Source organism: Orcinus orca, chromosome 14 (assembly GCF_937001465.1).
Source record: "Orcinus orca chromosome 14, mOrcOrc1.1, whole genome shotgun sequence".
Lineage (NCBI taxonomy): Eukaryota > Metazoa > Chordata > Mammalia > Artiodactyla > Delphinidae > Orcinus > Orcinus orca.
The window spans coordinates 5,901,487-5,925,162 of NC_064572.1; the positions used below are offsets into that span (position 1 = coordinate 5,901,487).

At 43.8% G+C, this 23,676-nt stretch overlaps 1 long non-coding RNA gene across 3 annotated transcripts in view; it reads left to right on the top strand.

Annotated features, from left to right (window-relative positions):
• The window catches only part of LOC125961019 (uncharacterized), a 38,568-nt gene extending 31,950 nt beyond the window's left edge, over positions 1-6,618 (top strand). For all 3 annotated transcript variants that reach the window (XR_007471317.1, XR_007471319.1, XR_007471318.1), the window contains one exon: positions 6,343-6,618. This is a non-coding gene — a long non-coding RNA (uncharacterized LOC125961019). The remainder of the gene's footprint in view (positions 1-6,342) is intronic.
• Positions 6,619-23,676: the final 17,058 nt, after the last annotated feature.

The following is a 23,676-nucleotide window of genomic DNA, read 5'->3' on the forward strand; positions in this document are numbered from 1 at the left end:
TTGGTCATCCACCACACTGTGTTCTAATCTCAGAAGATACAGGTCAGGGACCACCAGTTGTCAGCATGGCACCATTCCATATTTCTAACTGAGGCTTGAAGCCCGTATTTTCCCTTTGTCTAGTTTGAAGGATCCAGATATGTAAAGATGATATTCTAGATAAATCATGGGTTATCCTGAAAGAAATTCACCAGTGAATTGTTCCGTATGGATTAGAAGCCAGCTTCTCTGGCCTTCCTGGAGTATATCCAGTAAGGCGTCTCATTCATATGTCTAGAAAGCAAATATATCATTTATTGCAACTTCAGCGTGGAGCGATGTATTGGTATAAAGTACGATCAACACAATTTGGTCATTGTGAGTATGACAGCTGGGTCCACTCTTTACTACACATATGTAACTCTAGGGATTCTTATGCCCAAGAGAGGAGACGTACTCTTGGCTGTCTAGGACAAGGGAAGCATGTGTTGTTATTCAGGAGCTGGAAGCTTCAGCATGACAGGTAGGAATTGAACAATCCTGGTCTACACATCACTTGACCTTGCTTAAAACTTGTTTCTTTGGCTTGCTTCATTGGAGTGTTTTCTCCCTCCTGGGGCTGACATTGTCTGTTATGTATCACGCATGTGACATGTAGAAGTTTCAGAACGCAAAATCATATAGATCAGTAAAAATGTGTGTATATATATATATATATATATAAACCTATTGAAACTCACACTGGGCATAATTCATATATTCCAAAATCAGTTTGACCCTCTGCTCATGAGATTCTTTTTATGGTATGTCCCAGCAAATCTGGGCTTCCATCCCCAATAAATTTTGGGGTTGGAGGACACAAAAGCTTTTGCTCAGACCTAAATTCTGTCTGAAAACAAGGGAAATATTATAAGCCCTTTGTAACCTCTCCAAGAGCAGAAATGATTTACAGCTGTGGCGTTGAACCATAATTCCTCGATCTCATTTGAGAAGAGTTCAGTTAGAAACAGTGTCTTGATTTTTGTTTCTTTTGTTTCTTCCCTGTTTTCTTGTCTTGCTTACCAACAATCCATTGTAATTCATGAGTTAGTATGGCAGCAGGCTGAGTGTTCCCTGGAGCTCATTAAATGAAGTGTTTTTCCTAAAATGACGTTTGTCTCCTTGTTTTCAGCCCCTCTTCTTTCCTCTGCCCTTTACTATAACCAGAGCTCAGCAAAAGCTGAGTGACTTTGTGCAGACCTTACTTAGGCTCAGCCTTTTTTTCTTCATTATTTTATTCATGGCTCCTCCATTTCATTGTTTGCCTTCTCGAAATGTGTTGAGATCTTTCTGTGGTTGATGACTTCCAGAATATCTTGGCTTTTATTGGTTGATTAATTTTGGTATTTCTACAGTTTTATTTAGATATGGTTTCAGGAGGAACAGAAAGTAAATATATTTCCTAGTCTGCCATCTTGAGCTGAAAATCCCTGTGGATTTTAGCATCCAATGTTCCCATGGGAAAACACCCACCCATGGCCTTAATAGATGTAACACTCAAGATTTCAGCTTTTCTTGAGCAATCACTCAGGATTTCATATGTGGTCATTTCTAATGGGGAAATAATAACTATCTCATGATGTTGATTTGAGGGTTAAATTAGATAATGAACATGAAAATGCTTTGTAAGATTTAAAAATCAGTAAAAATGTTTTTTGTTATTATTTGATTTGTTGCTATTTCAACTTCACTTGACAGTTGTTTATGACCTTGCGTATGTGAGAAAATGTCCTCTGGGTTATTTTTCTGAAAGCCAGAATGTATTTTTCAATAGCTCAATGGAACTGGCATCATTTGTGAAGGTTAAGGGTGAAGGGGTAAATGTTTCTTGACACCTATCACTTTACAGTGTTTTCAGGAACTAACTGACTCATGTATTCCTCTTCCAGATTTGGTTGAGGACCTCCTACCAGCCACATGCTTTACGTCAGGTGTTGGAAAGCATTTTCTGGATTTTAAATATCTTAGGCTTTGTGGGCCATGTACAGTTTCTGTAGCTTCTCCTCCTCTTTCCTCTTCAACAAGCTTTCTAAACGTGAGAACCATTATTAGCTCACAGTCCCACAGATCCAGGCTGAGAGCCTGATTTGATTCGTGGCCATTATTTGCCAATTCCTGCTCTGCGTCTTCACTGAGGAGGGGGACCATGTTTGAGTAATCATTTCTTTGAATCAACTGTTGGTCTTCTGGGGCTTGTCCTTGCTCTCCTACAGTCTCTAATCAGCGTGGCATCCAGAGAGATCTTGTTAAAACATAAGTCAGATCATGTCACTCAAATTTCTTCAGTGGCTTCTTCACAGAAAATGCAAAGTCCTCAGAGTGCCTCCACAGACCTAGAAATCTGGGCCTCTGTTTCCTCTCTGACTGTTTCGTTCTCCTCTCCAGTTTGCTCGCTCTGTTTTCCACACGCTGACATCCTTTCTGCTCCTTGGATACTCCAAACCTACTCTTGCCTCATTGACTTTCTGCCGCACGCCAGCTGCAGAAAGAGGATTTCACCGCCCAGGGTCAGAAGGGAAGGGGTGAGGACCTGAAGTAGCACTGACGAATGGGGTCAGAAGCCCATGGGGTCAGAAGGCTGCAATGAGAAGCCTACTCACCGCAACAAAGAATAGACCCCCGCTCGCCGAAACTAGAGAAAGCTCGCATGCAGCAATGAAGACCCAATGCAGCCAAAAATAAATAAATAAAACATAAAGTATAGAATCTTAAAAAAGCAACAAAAAAATCGATAAAGAATATTACGAGAATAGAATCACAGGCCAGTTTCTCCTTTGAACATGCATGCAAAATGTGTAAAGAGAAGCACAAACTGTATCCATGGTATGTAAAACAATCATATATCAGAATCAAAGTAGCTTTATTCTGGCAATGCAAGGTTGCTTTAATGTCCAAACATGAAACTGATCCCAGGAATGAATTAGAGTGGGGAAAGAAGTCATTTACAACTGAAATCTTGGGACTTCCCTGGTGGTCCAGTATTTAGAACATGACGCTTTCACTGCTGGGGCCCTGGGGTCCAATCCCAGGTCAGGGAACTAAGATCCTGCAAGACATGAGGCAGGGCCCCGAAAAAAACAAAAAAAGGAAAGAAAGAAGTCTTAACCAGGAGACGCACAAGATCGAATAAACATAACAGATAACACCTTATGAAAAGTAGGTGAAGATTATGGAATATTCTAAAATTTCAAACAAAAAGAAAGTTTCAAAGATTCAAAAGGATGTGACAAATATTGTACATCGGCAAAAATGAAATGAAATAAAATATACAAATGATGGGAACCCAAAATTCCAGATGCCCAAGTCCTGTCTCTGAAGAGTCTCATTCAATGGGTTCAGGATTTCCTCTATATTTAAAAACCTACAGGTGATTCTGGTACGATTCACAGACACAATGTAAAGCTTCTCTTTTACAGGAAAGAATACCAGATTATTTTGTTATCTCATAGTTATACTAACAGGTTGTACTATTGACGGATAAGTCCGCTGTCAAAATGCACCCCCACTAGGGGTAAAAAAGGAACTAGTAGTCTCTACTGCTACTTGGTGGCAGCATGCATGTATTGCAAGGGCAATTATTGTAGCAGTCCAAATTAGTGGAACATTTTAGAATTGGAAGACTACATACAGATCATCTAGTCAAGCTTCCAACTATTAAAGTTGTGAAAACTAAGGCCCATATAAATGACATGATTTATCTCCAAAGAGCATTAGTGAAAGTATGAAATAAAAAATATCTCTGAACTTTTAATTTAGTGCTGTTTTTATTAATCTCAAGTATTAGCTTAAACTTCAGTGTGACAGATTTGGGATTGAATTCTTGCTCACGTTTACTGGTTGCGTGCCTTTTAGTAAGTTACTAAAACACTTTTCTTAAAAATAGACGTATTTATTTATTTATCTTTGGCTGCCTAGGCTCTTCGTTGCTGTGCGCGGGCTTTCTCTAGTTGTGGTGAGCGGGGGCTACTCTTTGTTGCAGTACGCGGGCTTCTCATTGTGGTGGCTTCTCGTTGTTGCTGAGCACGGGGTCTAGGTGCGTGGGCTTCAGTAGCTGTGGTTCACGGGCTCTAGCACGTAGGCTCAGTAGTTGTGGCACATGGTCTTAGTTGCTCCGTGGCATGTGGGATCTTCCCGGACCAGGGCTCAAACGTGTGTCCCGTGCACTGGCAGGTGGATCCTTAACCACCGTGCCAACAGGGAAGCCCTACTAATACACTTTTAACTTTGCTTTTCACGTATGTAAAACGGTGAGCCTTGACTGATATAGAATATGAGATAACCTAGCACTGTTCTTCACACATATATGTAGTTAAAATTTTTTGGCTCTCATCCCACTTAAACGGCCTCTATCCCCTTAATAATGAATGTGTCTTTCAGCTAGCAGAGCACCCCAGAGCTGACCACATTCTGGCAAGAGATATAGGATTCTTTTTCTTACTGGGGGTTCTTTATACCTGATATTTGAAGTGCACTGAAACATGAACAACTCTTGTTTATACTGTATTAATGGATTTGATGGATGAATTTTAGAAAGTAATATGCAGGAATTGAGCTGCCTTACTCTCAAGAAATATAATTCCATAGTGGTGGCTAGAATGATAAACAGTGTTTGGACAGGGAGTCCATATTGGATGTGAACTTCCTGTCCTCCCATTCGTCTATTAAGAATAAATAGAATCCTTTCAAAATGTGTTTTAAAGGGCAGTTATTTCTTTCTGCCTCATTTAAGTTACCTGCAAGAAAAAGACAATCTCCTGCATCCTTGTTTAATAGGCTTTTAACATAAAGCAGATAATTTTTTGCAACATTTCCCAAACTTTTCGTTATCCAATTGGCTGAGGCTTCTCAACGATTATCATTTCACAACAATATCTCCATCTTCAGCTTCTTTCAATGAATTGGCCTAATAGATGTGCCATTAAAACAGAGCTTCACTCTCAACGTATTTTTAATTTTGTATTCAAAGGGTATGAAGGATTCAGCCATAACAGTGAGTGGATTTCTGATACATGCTACATGATGGATGCAACTAAGTGAAAGGAGTCAGGCATGAAAGGCTACATATTGTATGGTTCCATTTATATGAAATGTCCAGCAGTGGCAAATCCATACACACAGAAAAGATTCTACATTAGTGGTTGTCAGAGGTTTGGAAGAGAGGGAAATAGGGAATGACTCCTTAAAATGGGTGTAGGTTTCCTCTTGGTTGATGAAAATGTTTTGCAGCTAGGCAGTGGTGATAGTTGCACAACATTGTGACAGTAGTAAATTCCACTGAATGGTACAGTGAATTGTAAAATGATCCAAATGGTGAATTTTGTGTTATGTTCCTTTTACTACAATAAAAAGGAGAAAGAATTCGGGAAAGACTTAGAGTTTGGGAAACTAAGGTGAACTGGTCAAGAAAAAGACAGCTCTATTGTTCAGTTTTCTCTCAGCTCTCCCAGTGCATTAATCCTCAGCCAAAAGTAGCCTGAACTTGTAGATGATAGTCATTCAACACAGTCCAGGGAAAAGTAAATAAAATAAAACCCAACTCTTCTTCTTTAGCACATGTAGGAAAGGTTAACTTGCTGCTCAGCCACGTGGACATTCATGAAGACGTTTCACTTTAGCTGTCCTCTACTTCAGTACTTTACTCACTTGAGCTCATTCACACATGTAGGCAACAGCATTCCTTAATTCGATGGAATCTGCAGCACTGGTTGTGATCGGTCTCATGGAAAGAAAAGGAAAGGTGGCGCGGAAGCCAAGGGAAGAGATTTTCAAGACAGAGACGTTGTTTAAGATCTGACTCGGCTTGGCGGTCACAAAGATAAGGATTGAGAAGTAGTGCCCTGGACTTGTCAACGGAGAAATCATTGGGGGCTTCAAGGAGATCAGTTTCACGAGAGTAGGGGGGCAGAAACCAGACCGCAGTGTGGATGGGAGGGGAGAAATGGGGGGCAAGTCAAGAAATTGATGGCAAAGGGAAAGAAGGGAGGGGTGGATAGGAGGACAGGAGAATGGAATGGAGGAGAGCATTTCCTTGTGGCTCTTTAATATGGCTGGGAGGGGCCGACAGAGAAGGAGAGCGTGAAGATGTAGGAAGAGGGGGTGGCATCCCGAGCCCAAGGAGGACTGGCCCGTGTCTTCAGCTCCCACCAGCTGGATGTTCCCTCCCTCTAGCTTTCCACGTAGGCTGTGGAAGTTGCCCCTTGCCTCCTTGGATCAGCCGCCCTTGATTCGTTCGTCCTTTTCTTATTTCTCAGCACATCTGGGTCATACGTTATGTGAAGACAAACAAATCACCACTGATACTTAATTTTCTTGAAAAATCCCCAGGCAGGTACCATTTTGGAGAACTACATATTGTGCCTCAGCAAGCCAAAGTAGCCCATTTTTCCTCTCTCACTGGGAGAGATTGCTGTTTCTTGGAGAACCTGATGAAGAGGGTGACTCGCACTTAGGAATAACGTTGCTTGAAAAGTGCAAAAGGTGAGGTAGTTTGGCTCTGAGGGGCCTCTGAGGCCTGAGACTTCCTGAGAGATGGCAGACTCACAGCTCCCATTTCCCTCTGACCCTGGGCTATGAGCTCATCAAATGAGATGGTAAATAAAGTCACTGACATGGTTTAAAGGATAATTTTGTTCTCTCTTGTTCACTCAGAGCAAATTGAATGGGATTTGCATACAACATATGGATGAAATATCCATACGATGGGGCTTGACCATATCCTCATGGTTCCCCTTCCCTTTTCTACATCTGGCCCCTTTAGCTCTGCAGACTTAACCCCACACCATCAGTCCACCCAGTCGGTCCGCTGAACGTCTCTTCCTCCTTCGCATCTGGTCGTTGTCGTCACCTTGTTCTCCACTACCGCCTCCTGCAGTAGCTGTTAGGTCCAGAGAGGTTGGTTCACTGTGAGCAAGTAACTGTCAACTCCATGGACAGGTGGAAGTGACTTGGCAGCCGGGATGTGCCCATCCTGAGTTCATTATACCCATGAGGGTCAAGGAGAATGGGGATGCAGCTGGTCTGCAGAGCCCCGGCAGTTCTGAGACACATGCTCCTGGATCCACACGTTGCTCCATACCCAGCCTTGCCTTTCTTGTTCTCTCTCTTGACTCCATCCAGGTTTCTGCTCTCCTTGTCTCTTTGGGGAGGGAGTCAGTACCATGCCCAGGTGTAGTCCCCAAATGCTTCCCACTTCCAGGTCCTATGTAGGCTTGTATATCCCCTTGCTTGGGTTGCCCTGCCATTCGTGATAACATGTTGAGTGTTTTCTGCCGTAGGCTGTCTTTTCTGGTATCCTTCCTTCCTGAAATGTCAGAGGAAACCATTGAGAGGGCATAACCGCCAGTTGACGTGAGAGCTGGACCCGGGCAATCAGAGACTCCTCACCCCTCCCCTGACTTTGGAATATACATTCTGCCTGCCTTTCCCATGGTGGGAACCATTTTTAAGAACTCAGCATTGAGAGAGTAATGTGTTCTTGAGACCATGTAGAGAGTACACGTGAGTGAACCCTGTTAAGGTCTCTGTGTAAACTCAAGATCCTGGTGTATGGGTGCTGAGATCTAGTCATCTTTCAGCTGACAACAGCAAGCCTTGCAAGCAGGTTCCCTTGCTTGTTAAAACTGCCACTGACTAGTCTGGAGCGGGCTGCCTCTTTCTTCTGTCTCTCGTTGCCCTCTGTGTATAGGGGCCAGTTTTCACACCAGCAGATAATCTTAATGCTTTGTTTTCTTCGAAGTATTTACAAGTCAAATAATGCTTTTGTGAGGAAAATTATACAGCATTATACAGAGAACGAAACATACACTTTCCATTACATCTTTGATGTACTAGTTGGTGTTAAATTGCCATGTTTCTTCACCCGTGTTCTTTGGTCTGTTTTTTTCATTCATGTCTGTTTTTCTTCAGATGATTTTCTAGTAATTTATACAAATATGTGAATCTGGATAAACTAATATATTTTACTCTCAATTTCAGGTTGCATCCTTTCCTCTCCAACAATCCTTGGGGTGCTGTTTTCAATATGTCCATGCAGGAATTCAAAATAACAAAAATGTTTTTGAAAAATAATGTCGTAGGTTGACAGAGTGATTTATAAATTATAGCATACACTTATGCTCTTAATTCTTCCTCACAACCCTGCTTATCATGGCTGGAATTGCTGCTACACCTGTGGGGTCAGCTGGGGGCTGGCTGTAGTCAGGCCGGGGGCCTGACTGGGCCACATGTCTCTTATGCCCCAGCTAGTAACTGGGGCTTGTGCTCATGGGGGTAGCAGGGCTCTGAGAGAGAGTAGAAGCATCGTGGGACCTAGCTCTGAGCTGGCACACCATCGTTTCTGCTGCCTTCTGTTGGCCGTGGCAAGTCACCTAACTTCAAGGGAGGGGAAATTAACTCTGCTTCTTGATGAGAGAAGTTGGAATGTCACATTGCAACGAGTGAGGACACAAGGAGTCAACCTGGAGCCATTATTGCAATTTGGGATGGCGCTTGGTACGTTCCTTGAGGAGATCGTCGAAAACCATTTTTCAAACATCCCAGGTTCCTATAAATCTCCACCTCTGCTTTGGCAGCCCCTAAAAATTCCCACTCAGTTTTGCTGAGAGGACACTAGGTGACAGTGTTGTCTTTCCAAATGAGTAGTTCCGTTACCGACATTACATTGCTCCCTGTACATTATTTATAAGGTTTCTCTGTTTTTATGTGCAAAATAATTCTGTCTATTTTGAGAAATACATTGTACAGGCCTCTTTTTTTTCTTTCACACACCCTAGACATGTCATAGAGGCAGTAAATGTGTCCAAATTTTTGAGAAATTGGAACAATCAAGACTTACCTGTATGGAATACTGTTAACGATGTCAATTCCCGCTACAGTACTTTTCATCTGAGACACTTAGTGTCTGTTAACAGATTAAAGGTAGTAAAAGATGTGGATCGAGAAAATTTTCATTATCTTGTGCTCTGAAAACTTGGATTTTCATTGGTTTGAATGGGTCTGAAAATGTATTTTTTTAAGTAGGGGCATAGGAGTAGGGGAATATCTCTACCTAGAGATAGAAGAGTATACACTTAGAGATAGAAAAGTATACTCCTATAGACAGAAGCATATACACCTATAGATAGAAGAGTATACACCTAGAGATATAAGAGTATACACCTAGAGATAGAAAAGTATACATCTAGAGCTAGAAGAGTATACACATAGAGATAGAAGAGTATACACCTAGAGTTAGAAGAGTATACTCCTAGAGAGAGAAGAGTATACACCTAGAGATAGAAGACTATACACCTAGTGAAAGAAGAGTATACTCCTAGATATAGAAGAGTATACTTCTAGAGATAGAAGAGTATACTCCTAGATATAGAAAAGTATACTTCTAGAGATAGAAGAGTATAATCCTAGAGATAGAAGAGTATACACACAGCGATAGAAGTGTATGCTCTTATAGATAGAAGAGTATACACCTAGAGATAGAAGAGCATACACCTAGAGATAGAAGAGTATACATCTAGGGATAGAAGAATATACTCCTAGAGATAGAAGAGTATACACCTAGAGATAGAAGAGTATACACCTAGAGATAGAAGAGTATACACCTAGGGATAGAAGAGTATACTACTAGAGATAGAAGAATATACACTTAGAGATAGAAGAGTATACACCTAGAGAGAGAAGAGTATACACCAAGAGATAGAAGAGTATACTCCTAGAGATACAAGAGTATACACCAAGAGATAAAAGAGTGCACACCTAGAGATAGAAGACTATACACCTAGAGATAGAAGAGTATACTCCTAGAGATAGAAGAGTATACACTTAGAGATAGAAGAGTATACACCTAGAGATAGAAGAGTATACTCCTAGAGATAGAAGAGTAGACACTTAGAGATAGAAGAGTATACACCTAGAGATAGAAGACTATACACCTAGAGATAGAAGACTATACACCTAGTGAAAGAAGAGTATACTCCTAGAGATAGAAGAGTATACTTCTAGAGATAGAAGAGTGTACTCCTAGAGATAGAAGAGTATACACCTAGAGACAGAAGAGAATACTCCTAGAGATAGAAGAGTATACACCTAGAGATAGAAGAGTGTGCACTTAGAGATAGAAGAGTATACACCTAGAGATAGAAGAGTATACACCTAGAGATAGAAGAGTATACACCTAGAGATAGAAGACTATACACCTAGAGATAGAAGACTATACACCTAGTGAAAGAAGAGTATACTCCTAGAGATAGAAGAGTATACTTCTAGAGATAGAAGAGTGTACTCCTAGAGATAGAAGAGTATACACCTAGAGACAGAAGAGAATACTCCTAGAGATAGAAGAGTATACACCTAGAGATAGAAGAGTGTGCACTTAGAGATAGAAGAGTATACACCTAGAGATAGAAGAGTATACACCTAGAGATAGAAGAGTATACACCTAGAGAGAGAAGAGTATACACCTAGAGATAGAATAGTATACACCTTGAGATAGAAGAGTATGAACCTAGAGTTAGAGCAGTATGCACCTAGAGATAGAAGGGTATACTCCTAGACATAGAAGGGTATACACCCAAAGATAGAAGAGTATACACTTCGAGTATGGACACTCTCCCTTACTAAGGCCATGAAACTACTCCTAACTCATGAAATGACAATCTATCTAAATCAGGTCTTGACATACTCTTAAGTGAGGCACTGACACTGTCCCTAACTACAACCCTGACACTACCTCTCATTCAGGCACTGAAACTGTCCCTAAAAAAAGTCAATGCATTACTCCTAACTCTGGCCATAACTACTTTTTTTTTCTTTGCATTTCATGGGCCCTCAGTGTTGTGGCCTCTGCCATTGTGGAGCACAGGCTCCGGACACACAGGCTCAGTGGCCATGGCTCATGGCCCAAAACGCTCTGCGGCACGTGGGATCCTCCTGGACCAGGGCACAAACCCGTGTGCTCTGCTTTGTCAGGTGGACTCCCAACCACTGTGCCACCAGGGAAACCCCATAATTCTACTCTTAAATCATGCGCTGACACTGTGTGTAACTAAGGCCCTGAATATACTCCTATCTCAGGCACTGACTCTGTCACTAAGACCAGGACACTACTCCCAACTCGGGAACGGACACTGTCCCTAACTAAAGCTGTGACACTAATCCTAAATCAGGCACTGGCACTCTGCCTAAATAAGGCCTTGACAATACTCTTAACTGAGGCACTGACACTGATCCTAAGACCTTCACACTATTGCTAATTCAGGCCATAACACTACTCCTAACTCAGGAACTCATTATCTCTCTAACAAATGCCCTGATACTACTCCTAACTCAGGCACTGACACTCTACCTAATTAAGGCCTTGAAATACTCTTAACTGAGGCACTGACACTGTCCCTAACTTAGGCCATCACAATAATCCTAACTCACGCACTGGCACTGTCCCTCAAAAAGGTCCTTACTCTACTCCTAACTCAGGCCATGACACTATTCCTAACTCAGGCAAGGACACTCTCCCTTACTAACGCCATGAAACTACTCCTAACTCAGGAACTGACACTATACCTAACTGAGGCCTTGACATACTCTTAATTCTGGCAGTGACACTGTCCCTAACTAAGTCCCTGACACGACACTGAACTCAGCCCGTGACAATACTCCGAAATCAGGCAATGACAGTTTCCCTAACTAAGACCATGACACTACTCTTAACTCATGGAATGACACTCTACCTAACTAAGGTGCTGTTACTACTCCTAAATAAGGCACTGACACTCTCCCTAACTAAGTGTCTGAAACTACTCGCAACTCAGGCACTGAAATTGTCCCTACCTGTAGCCGTGACACTTATCCTAACTGAAGAATTGACACTGTCCCTAAGTAAGGACCTGATACTACTCCCAACATAGGCCATGACATGGTCGGTAACTTAGGCCCTGTTTCTACTCCTAAATCAGGGGCTGAACAATACCTAATGAAGGCACTGATGCTATTCATAACTCCGGCCTTGACACTGTCCCTAACTAAGGCCGTCACACTACTCCTAACACAGGTCCAACACTACTGGTAACTCAGGCACTGACTCTGTCCCAAACTAAGGCTCTAACCTTACTCCCAACTCAGGCACTGACACTGTCCCTAACTAAGGCCCTGACTCTACTCCTAAATAAGACACTGACACTTTCCCTAACTAAGGCCCCGACACTACTCCTAGTTCACGCACCGAATCTGCCCCTAAAAATGGCCCTCATATTACTCCTAACTCTGGCCCTATCTCTACTCCTAACACACGTACTGACACTGTGCCTAACAAAGGTCCTGACACTACTCCTAACTGAGGCACCGACACTGTCCCTAACTAAGACCAGGATGCTACTCCCAACTCAGGAACGGACACTGTCCCTAACTGAAGCTGTGACACTAACCCAAACTCGGGCACTCACACTCTGCCTAACTAAGGCCTTGACAATACTCTAAACTGAGGCACTGACACTGTCCCTAAGGCCCTCACACTACACATAACTCAGGCCATAACAGTACTCCTAACTCAGGAAGTGACTTTCTCCCTAACAACGGCCCTGACACTACTGCTAATTCAGGCACTGACACTCAACCTAACTAAGGCCTTCACATACTCTTAACTGAGGCACTGACACTGTCCCTAAGGCCCTCACATTACTCCTAACTCAGGCCATAACACTACTCCTAACTCAGGCATTAACATTGTCCCTAACTAAAGCCATAGACTTACTCCAAACTCAGGGACTGACACTATCCCTAAATAAGGCTCTGACTCTACTACTAACTCAGGCCGTGACAGTACTCCTAATTCAGGCTCTGACACTCTCCCTGAAAATGGCATAGAGTATACTCTTACCCTAGGCACTGACTATGTCCATAACTAAAGCTCTAACACTACTACTAACTCAGGCAGTAACAACGTCCCTAATTGAGACCCTGGCAAAACTACACTCTCAGGGACTGGCACTGTCCCTAACTAAGGCCCTTACGCTGCTCCCAATTCAGCCAGTGACACTACTCCTAACTTAGGCAAGGACAGTTTCCCTTACAAAGGCCATGAAACTACTCCTAACTCAGGAACTGACACTTAGTACCTAAGGCGTTGACATACTCTTAACTGAGGCACTGACACTGTAACTAACTAAGGCCCTGACACTACTCCTAACTCAGCACGTGACACTACTTCTAACTCAGGCAATGACAGTGTCCTTAGCTAAGGCCATGACACTACTCCTAACTCAAGCCATAACACTACTCCTAACTCAGGAACTGACTTTCTTCCTAACAGAGGCCCTGATATTACTCCTAACTCAGGCACTGACAGTCTACCTAACTAAGGCCTTGAAATACTCTTAACTGAGGCACTGACACTGTCGCTAGGGCCCTCACACTACTGCCACCTCAGGCCATAACACTACTCTGAACTCAGGCACTGAAACTCTCCCTAACTAAAGCTCAGACACTACTAGTAACTGAGGCACAGGCACTATCCCTAACTAAAACCAGGACGCTACTCACAACTCGGGAACGGACACTGTCCCTAACTAAAGCCATGAGACTAATCCTAAATCAGGAACTCACACTCTGCCTAACTAAGGCCTTGACAATACTCTTAACTGAGGCACTGACACTGTCCCTAACTAAGGCCTTCAAACTACTCCTAACTCAGGCCATAACACTACTCCTAACTCAGGAACTGACTTTCTCCCTAACAAAGGGCCTGATATTACTCCTAAATCAGGCACTGACACTCTACCTAAATAAGGCCTTGACATACTCTTAAATGAGGCACTGACACTGTCCCTAAATAAGGCCCTTACACTACTGCTAACTCAGGCCATAACACTACTCCTAACTCAGGCACTGACACTGTCCCTAACTAAGTCCTTGACACTACAACCAACGGAGGCACTGACATTCTCCTTAACTAAAGCCGTGACACTAATCTTAACTCAGGCATTGACACGGTCCCTAAGGGTCTGAAACTACTCGCAGCTCAGGCATTGACACTGTCGTTAATTAAGGACCTGACATTACTCCCATCTCAGGCACTCACACTCTGCCAATCTGAGGCCTTGACAATACTCTTAACTGAGGCACTGACACTGTCCCTAACTAAGGCCTTCACACTATTCCAAACTCAGGCCATAACAGTGTTCCTAAATAAGGAACACAATTTTTCCCTTACAGACCCTGATACTACTCCTAACTCAGGCACTGACACTCTACTTAATTGAGGCCTTGAAATACTCTTAACTGAGGCACTGACACTCTCCCTAAGGCCCTCACATTACTCCTAACTCAGGCCATAACACTACTCCTAACTCAGGCACTGACACTGGCCCTAACTAAGGCCATATCAATACTCCTTACTCTGAAACTGACACTCTACCTAACTAAGGCGCTGATATTACTGCTAAATCAGGCACTGACACTCTCCCTAACTAAGGCCTGGACACTATTACTAAATCAGCAGTGACACTTTCCCTAACTAAGTCTGTGACACTATTCACAACTCAGGCACTGACGCTCTCCTTATCTAAAGCCGTGACACTACTCCTATCTCTGGCATTGACACTGTCCTTAACTAATGGCCTGAAACTACTCAAAACTCAGTCACTGACACTGTCCCTAACTAAAGCCGTGACACTACTCCTATCTCAAGAATTGACACTATCTCTAAGTAAGGGCCTGAAACTTCTCCCAACACAGGGACTGACACTATCCTTAACTAAGGACCTGATACTACTCCCAATGTAGGAAGTGACATGGTCTGTAACTTAGGCCCTGTTTCTATTCCTAAATCAGGCCCTGATAATATATCTTATGAAGGCACCAATGCTACTCAGAACTCAGCCCGTGACACTAATCCTAACTCAGGTATTGACACTGTCCCTAACTAAGGGACTGAAACTACTCGCAACTCAGGCACTAACATTGTCCTTAACTAAGGACCTGACATTAATCTCATCTCAGGCCCTCATACTCTGACTAACCAAAGCCTTGATAATACTCTAAACTGAGGTACTGACACTGTCCCTAACTAAGGCCTTCACAGTACTCCTAATTCAGGCCATAACACTACTCCTAACTCAGGAACTGACATTCTCCCTAACAAAGGATCTGATACTACTCTTAACACAGGCACTGACACAATACTTAACTAAGGCCTTGACATACTCTTAACTGAGGCACTGAAACTGTCACTAAAGGCCTCACACTACTCTAAATTCAGGCCATAACACTACATCTATCTCAAGCACTCACACTGTTTCTAACTAAGGGCCTGACACTACTACTAACTAGGGCACAAACATTGTCCCTAAGAAAGACCCTCAAAATACTCCTAACTCAGTTCTTAATGCTACTCCTAACTCAGGCACTCATACTCTGCCAATCTAAGACCTTGACAATAATCTTAATTGAGGCAATGACACTGCCCCTAACTAAGGCCTTCACACAACTCCAAACGGAGGCCATAACACTACACCTATCACAAGCACTGACATTGTCCCTAACTAAGTGCCTGACACTACTACTAACTAAGGCACAGACAGTGTCCCTATGACCGGGAAGCTACTCACAACTCGGGAACGGACACTATCCCTAAGTAAAGCCGTGACATTAATCCTAACTCAGGCACTCACACGCTGCCTCACTAATGCCTTGACAATACTCTTAACGGCGACACTGACACTGTCCCTAACAAAGGCCTTCACACTACTCCTAACTCAGGTCATAACACTACTCCTAAGTCCGGTCTTAACACTACTACTAACTCAGGAACTGACTTTCTCCCTAAGAAGGCCCTGATACTACTCCTAACTTAGGTACAGACACTCTAATTAATTAAGGTCTTGACATACACTTAACTGAGGCACTGACACTGTCCCTAAGGCACTCACACTACTCCTAACTCAGGCCATTACACTACTACTAACTCAGGCACTGACACTGTCCCTAAATAAGGCCCTGACACTACTATTAACTAAGGCACAGGCACTGTCGCTAACTAAGAACAAGAGGCTATTCACAACTCGGGAACGAACACTGTCCCTAACGAAACCCGTGAAACTATTCCTAATTCAGGAACTCACACTCTGCCTAACTAAGGCCTTGACAATACTCTTAATTGAGGCAGTGACACTCTCCCTAACTAAGGCCTTCACACTACTCCTAACTCAGGCCATAACACTACTCCTAACTCAGGCACTGACACTGTCCCTCACTAAGACCAGGACGCTACTCATAATTCGAGAACAGACACTGTCCCTAACTAAACCCGTTACACTAATCCTAACACAGGCACTCACACTCTGCCTCCTTAAGGCCTTCAAAACACTCTTAACTGAGGCACTGACACTGTCCCTAACTAAGACCTTCACACTACTCTTAACTCAGGCCATAACACTACTCCTAAATAAGGAACACACTTTCTCCCTAAAAAAGGCCGTGATAGTATTCCTAACTCAGGCACTGACACTCTACCTAATGGAGGCCTTGACATACTCTTAATTGAGGCAGTGACACTCTCCCTAACTAAGGCCTTCACACTACTCGTAACTCAGACCATAACACTACTCCTAACTCGGGCACTGACACTGTCCCTAACTAAGGCCCTGAGACTCTAACAACTGAGGCACAGACACTGTCCCTAACTAAGACCAGGACGCCACTCACAATTCGGGAACAGACACTGTCCCTAACTAAACACTTTACACTAATCCTAACACAGGCACTCACACTCTGCCTCACTAAGGCCTTGAAAATACTCTTAACTGAGGCACTGACACTATTCCTGACTAAGGCCTTCACACTACTCCTAACTCACTACTCCTAACGAAATGACACTGGTGTTAACTAAGGCCCTGAACCAATTACTAAATAAGGCACAGACACTGTTCTTAAGAAAGACCCTCACACTACTCCTAATTCAGGTCTTAACGCTACTCTTAACTCAGGCACTGACACTGTCCCTAACTAAGGCCATGGCACTACTCCTAACACAGGCACTGACACTACTACTCACTAAGGCACAGACAGAGTCCCTAACTAAGACCGCGACGCTACTCACAAATCAGGAAAGGACACTGTCCCTAACTAAAGCCGTGACACTCATCCTAACTCAGTCACACACACGTTGCCTCACTAAGGCCTTGACAAAACTCTTAATTGCGGCACTGACACTGTCCCCAACTAAGGCCTTCACACTACTCCTAACTCAGGCCATAACACTACTCCTAACTCAGAACTGACATTCTCCCTAAAAAGTCTCTGATACTACTCCTCACTCAGGCACTGATGCTAACAAAGGCCCTGACACTACTACTACCTGAGGCACAGACACTGTCCGTAAGTAAGACCAGGACGGTACTCAGAGCTCTGGAATGGACACTGTCCCTAACTAAAGTCATGACACTAATCCTAACTCAGGCATTCACACTCAGCCTCCCTAAGGCCTTGACAACACACTTAACTGAGACATTGACACTGTCCTTAACTAAGGCCTTCACACTACTCCTAACTCAGGCCATAAAACTACTCCTAATTCAGGAATTGACTTTCTCCCTAAAAAGGCTCTGGTATTAATAACTCAGGCACAGACCCTCTACCTAATTAAGGCCCTGACATACTCTTAACTGAGGCAAGAACACTGTTCCTAAGGCACTCACACTACTCCTAACTCAGGCCATAACACTACTCTTAACTCAGGCACTGACAATGTCCCTAGCTAAAGCCCTGACACTACTATTAACTGAGGCACAGACACGGTCCCTAACTAAGAACAGGATGCTATTCACAACTCGACAACGAACATTTTCCCTAACAAAACCAGTGAAAATAATTCTAACTCAGGCACTCAACCTCTGCGTAACTAAGGCCTTGACAATATTCTTAATGGAGACACTGATACTGTTCTGAACTAAGACCTTTACACTACTCTTAACTCAGGCCATAACAATACTCCTATCTCAGGCACTGACACTGTCCCTAAGTAAGGTCTTCACACTACTCCAAACTCAGGCCATAACACTACTGCTACCTCAGGAACTAACATTCTCCCAAAAAAGGCCCTGATACTACTCCTAACTCAGGTACAGACACTCTACCTAACTAAGGCCTTGACATACACTTAACTGAGACACTCACAATGTCCCTTACTAAGACCAGGATGCTACTCACAACTCAGATAGGAACACTGTCCCAAACTAAAGCCGTGACACTAATCCTAACTTAGGCACTCACACTCAGCCTCTCTAAGGCCTTGACAATACTCTTCAAGCAGGTACTGACACTGTTCCTAACTAAGACTTTTACACTACTCCTAACTCAAGACATAACACTACTCCTAACTCAGGTATTGACACTGTCCCTAACTAAGTCCCAGAGACTACCAAAAACTGAAGCATAGACACTGTCCCTAACTCAGACCAGGATGCTATGCACAACTCGGTAACAGACACAGTCCCTAACTAAACCAATTACACTAATCCTAACACAGGCACTCACACTCTGCCTCACTAAAGCATTGAAAATACTCTTAACTGGGGCACTGAAACTATCCCTGTCTAAGACCTTCATATTACTCCTAAATCAGGCCATAAAACTATACTTAACTCGGAACTGACTTTCTCCCTAAAAAGGAACTGATACTACCCCTCATTCAGGCACTGACACTGTCCCTAACTAAGGCCCTGACACGACTATTACCTGAGGCACTGACACTGTTCGTAAGGCATTCACACTTCTCCGAACTCAGGCCATAACACTACTCCTAACTCAGGCACTGACAATGTTGGTAGCTAAGGCCCTGACACTACTATTAACTAAGGCACAGAGATTGTCCCTAACTAAGACCAAGATGCTATTCACAACTCCGGAACGAACATTGTCCCTAACAAAACCCGTGAAACTAATCCTAACTCAGGCACTCAACTTCTGCGTAATTAAGGCCTTGGCAATATTCTTAATGGACGCACTGACACTGCTCCAAACTAAGACCTTTACAGTACTCCTAACTCAGGCCTTAACACTACTCCTAACTCAGGCACTGACCATGTCCCTAACTAAGACCACTACGCTACTCACAACTCGAGAACAGACACTGTCCCTAACTAAACCCGTTACACTAATCCTAGTACAGGCACTCACACTCTGCCTCACTAAGGCCTTGAAAATACTCTTAACTGAGGCACTGACACTTTCCCTAACTAAGGCCTTCATGCTAATCTTAACTCAGGCCATAACACTACTCCTAAATAAGGAATATACTTTCTCCCTAACAAAGTACCTGATACTACTCCTAACTCAGGCACTGACACTCTACCTAATTGAGGCCTTGTCATACTCTTAACTGAGGCACTGACACTCTCCCTGACTAAGGCCTTCACACTACTCCTAACTCAGGCCATAACACTACTCCTATCTCAGGCACTGACACTGGCACTAACTAAGGCCTTGACCCTACTACTAAAGAAGGCACAGACACTGTCCTTAATAAAAACCCTCACACTACTCCTAATTCAGGTCTTAATGATACACCTAACACAGGCACTGACACTGTCCCAAACTAAGGCCATGGCATGACTCCTAACACAGGCACTGACACTATCCCTAAATAAGGCCGTGACACTACTACTAACTCAAGTCGTGATTCTATCCCAACTCACATCATAACACAATTCCTAACTAAGGTACTGACACTGTCCCTAACTCAGGCCATGACACTACTCCTAACTCAGGCACTGACACTGTCCCTCATAAGACCAGGACGCTACCCCCAGCTCGTGAACGGACACTGTCCCTAACTAAAGCCATGACACTAATCCTAACTGACGCACTGACACTCTGCCTAACTAAGGCCCGGACACTATTCCTAACTCAGCACTGAAACTGTCCTTAATTAAGTCGTAGTACTACTACCAACGTAGGCACTGACACTCTCCTTAACTAAATCCATGACATTACTGTAAAAACAGGTATTGACAATGTACCTAATTTAGGGTCTGAAACTACTTGCAACTCAGGCACTGACACAGTCCTTCTCTAAGGACCTGACATTACTCCCATCTCAGGCACTCACACTCTGCCAGTCTACGGCCTTGACAATACTCTTAACTGAGGCACTGACACTGTCCCTAACTAAGGCCTTGACACTACTCCAAACTCAGGCCATAACATTAATGCAACATCAGGAACTCACTTTCTCCCTAAAAAAGGCCCAGATACTACTCCTAACTCAGGCATAGACACTCTACCTAACAAAGACCTTGACATACTCTTAACTAAGGCACTGACAATGTCCCTAAGGCCCTCACAAAACTCTTAATTCAGGCCATAACACTACACCTATTGCAAGCACTGACATTGTCCCTAACTAAGGCCCTGACACTACTAATAATTAAGGCACAGGCAGAGTCCCTAATTAAGACCGCGATGCTACTCATAACTCGGGAATGGACACTGTCCCTAAGTGAAGCCGTGACACTAATCCTAACTCAGACACACACACTCTGCCTCACTAAGGCCTCGACAATACTCTGAACTGTGGAACTGACACTGTCCCTAACTAACGCCTTCACACTACTCCTAACTCAGGCAATAACACTACTCCTAACTGAGAACTGACTTTCTCCATAAAGAGGCCCTGATACTACTCATCACACAGGCAGTGACACTGTCCCTAATTAAGACCAGGACGCTACTCACAACTCGGGAATGGAAACTGTCCCTAACTAAAGCCATGACACTAATCCTAACTCAGGCACTCACACTCAGCCTCCCTAAGACCTTGACAATACGCTTAACAGAGGCACTGACACTGTCCCTAACTAAGGCCTTCACACTACTCCTAACTCAGGCCATAAAACTCCTCCTAATTCAGTAACTGACTTTCTCCCTAAAAAGGCCCTAATACTACTTCTAACTCAGGCACAGACACTCTACCTAATTAAGGCACTGACATACTCTTAACGGAGGCACTGACACTGTTTGTAAGGCACTCACACTACTCCTAACTCAGGCCATAACACTACTCCTGACTCAGGCACTGACAATGTCCCTAGCTAAGGCCCTGACACTACTATTAACTAAGGCACAGAGATTGTCCCTAACTAAGACCAGAATGCTATTCACAACTCGGGAACGAACATTGTCCCTAACGAAACCCGTGGAAATAATCCTAACATAGGCACTCACCCTCTGCGTGATTAAGGCCATGAAAATACTCTTAACGGAGGCACTGACACTGCTCCTAACTAAGACCTTTACACTACTCCTAACACAGGCCATAACACTACTCCTAACTCAGGACTGACCATGTCCCTAACTAAGACAAGGACACTACTCACAACTCGATTACAGACACTGTCTCTAACTAAACCTGTTACACAAATCCGAACACAGGCACTCACATTCTGCCTCACTAAGGTCTTGAAAATACTCTTAACTGAGGCACTGACACTGTCCCTAACTAAGGCCTTCACACTACTCTTAACTCAGGACATAACAGTATTCCTAAATTAGGAACACACTTTCTCCCTATCCAAGGCCCTGATACTACACCTAACTCAGGCACTGACACTCTACCTAATTGAGACCTTGACATACTCTTAATTGAGGCACTGACACTCTCCCTAACTAAGGCCTTCACACTACTGCTAACTCAGGCCATAACACTACTCCTAACTCAGGCACTGACACTGTCCCTCACAAAGGCCCTGAGACTACTAAAAACTGAGGCACAGACACTGTCCCTAAATAAGACCAGGACACTACTCCCAATTCGGGAATGGTCACTGTCCCTAACTAAACACGTTACACTAATCCTAACATAGGCAGTCACACTCTGCCTCACTAAGAAGTTGAAAATTCTCTTAACTGAGGCCCTGACACTGTCCCTAATTAAGCCCTTCACACTACTCTTAACTCAGGACATAACACTACTCCTAAATAAGGAAAACACTTTCTCCCTAACAAAGGTCCTGATACTACTCCTCACTCAGGCACTGACACTCTACCTAACTAAGGCCTTGACATACTCTTTTTTTTTTTTTTTTTGGCGGTATGCGGGCCTCTCACTGCTGTGGCCTCTCCCGTCGCGGAGCACAGGCTCCAGACGCGCAGGCCCAGCGGCCGTGGCTCACGGGCCCAGCCGCTCCGCAGCATGTGGGATCCTCCCGGACCAGGGCACGAACCCGTATCCCCTGCATCGGCAGGCGGACTCTCAACCACTGCGCCACCAGGGAAGCCCTGGGCCTTGACATACTCTTAACTGATGCTCTGACAATGTCCCTAAGGCCCTCACATTACTCTTAAATCAGGGTATAACAATCCATCTATCGCAAGCACTGATATATTCCCTAACTATGGCCCTGGCACTACTGCTAACTAAGGCACAGACAGTGACACTAACTAAGACCGCGACGCTACTCACAACCCGGGAAAGGAGAGTGTCCCTAACTAAAGCCGTGACACTAATCCTAACTGAGGTACACACACTCTGCCTCACTAAGGCCTTGACAATACTCGGAACTGTGACACTGACACTGTCCCTAACTAAGGCCTTCACACTACTCTAACCCTGGCCATAACACTACTCCTAACTCAGAACTGACTTTCTCCCTAAAAAGGTCCTGATACTACTCCTCACTCAGGCACTGACACTGTCCCTAACTAAGGCCCTGAGACTACTGAAAACTGAGGCACTGATACTGTCCTTAACTAAGACCAGGACACTACTCACAACTCGAGAGCAGACACTGTCCCTAACTAAACCCGTTACACTAATCCTAACACAGGCACTTACACTCTGCCTCACTACAGCCTTGAAAATACTCTTAACTGAGGCATTGACACTCTCCCTAACTAAGGCCCTCCTAGTACTCCTAATATTGGCCATAAAACTACACCTAGCTCAAGCACTGACACTGGCCCTGACTAAGACCTGGACACTACTACTAAGTAAGGCACAGATACTGGCCCTAAGAAAGGCCTCACACTATTCCTAACTCCGGTCTTAACACTACTCCTAACTCAGACACCGACACTGTCCCTAACTAAGGCCCAGAGACTATCAACAACTGAGGCACAGACCCTGTCCCTAACTAAGACCAGGATGCTATTCACAATTCGAGAATGGACACTGTCCCTAACTAAACCCATTACACTAATCCTAACACAGGCACTCACACTCTGCCTCACTAAAGCTTTGAAAATACTCTTAACTGAGGCACTGAAACTATCCCTATCTAAGGCCTTCACATTACTCCTAACTCAGGCCATAACACTATTCCTAACTCAGAACTGACTTTCTCCCTAAAAAGGAACTGTTACTACCCCTCATTCAGGCACTGACACTGTCCCTAACTAAGGCCCTGACACTACTATTAACTGAGGCACTGACACGGTTCATAAGGCATTCACACTTCTCCAAACTCAGGCCATAACACTACTCCTAACTTAGGCACTGACAATGTTGGTAACTAAGGCCCTGACACAACTATAAACTAAGGCACAGAGATTGTCCCTAACTAAGAACAAGGTGCTATTCACAACTCCGGAACGAACATTGTCCCTAACGAAACCCGTGAAACTAATCCTAACTCAGGCACTCAACTTCTGCGTAATTAAGGCCTTGGCAATATTCTT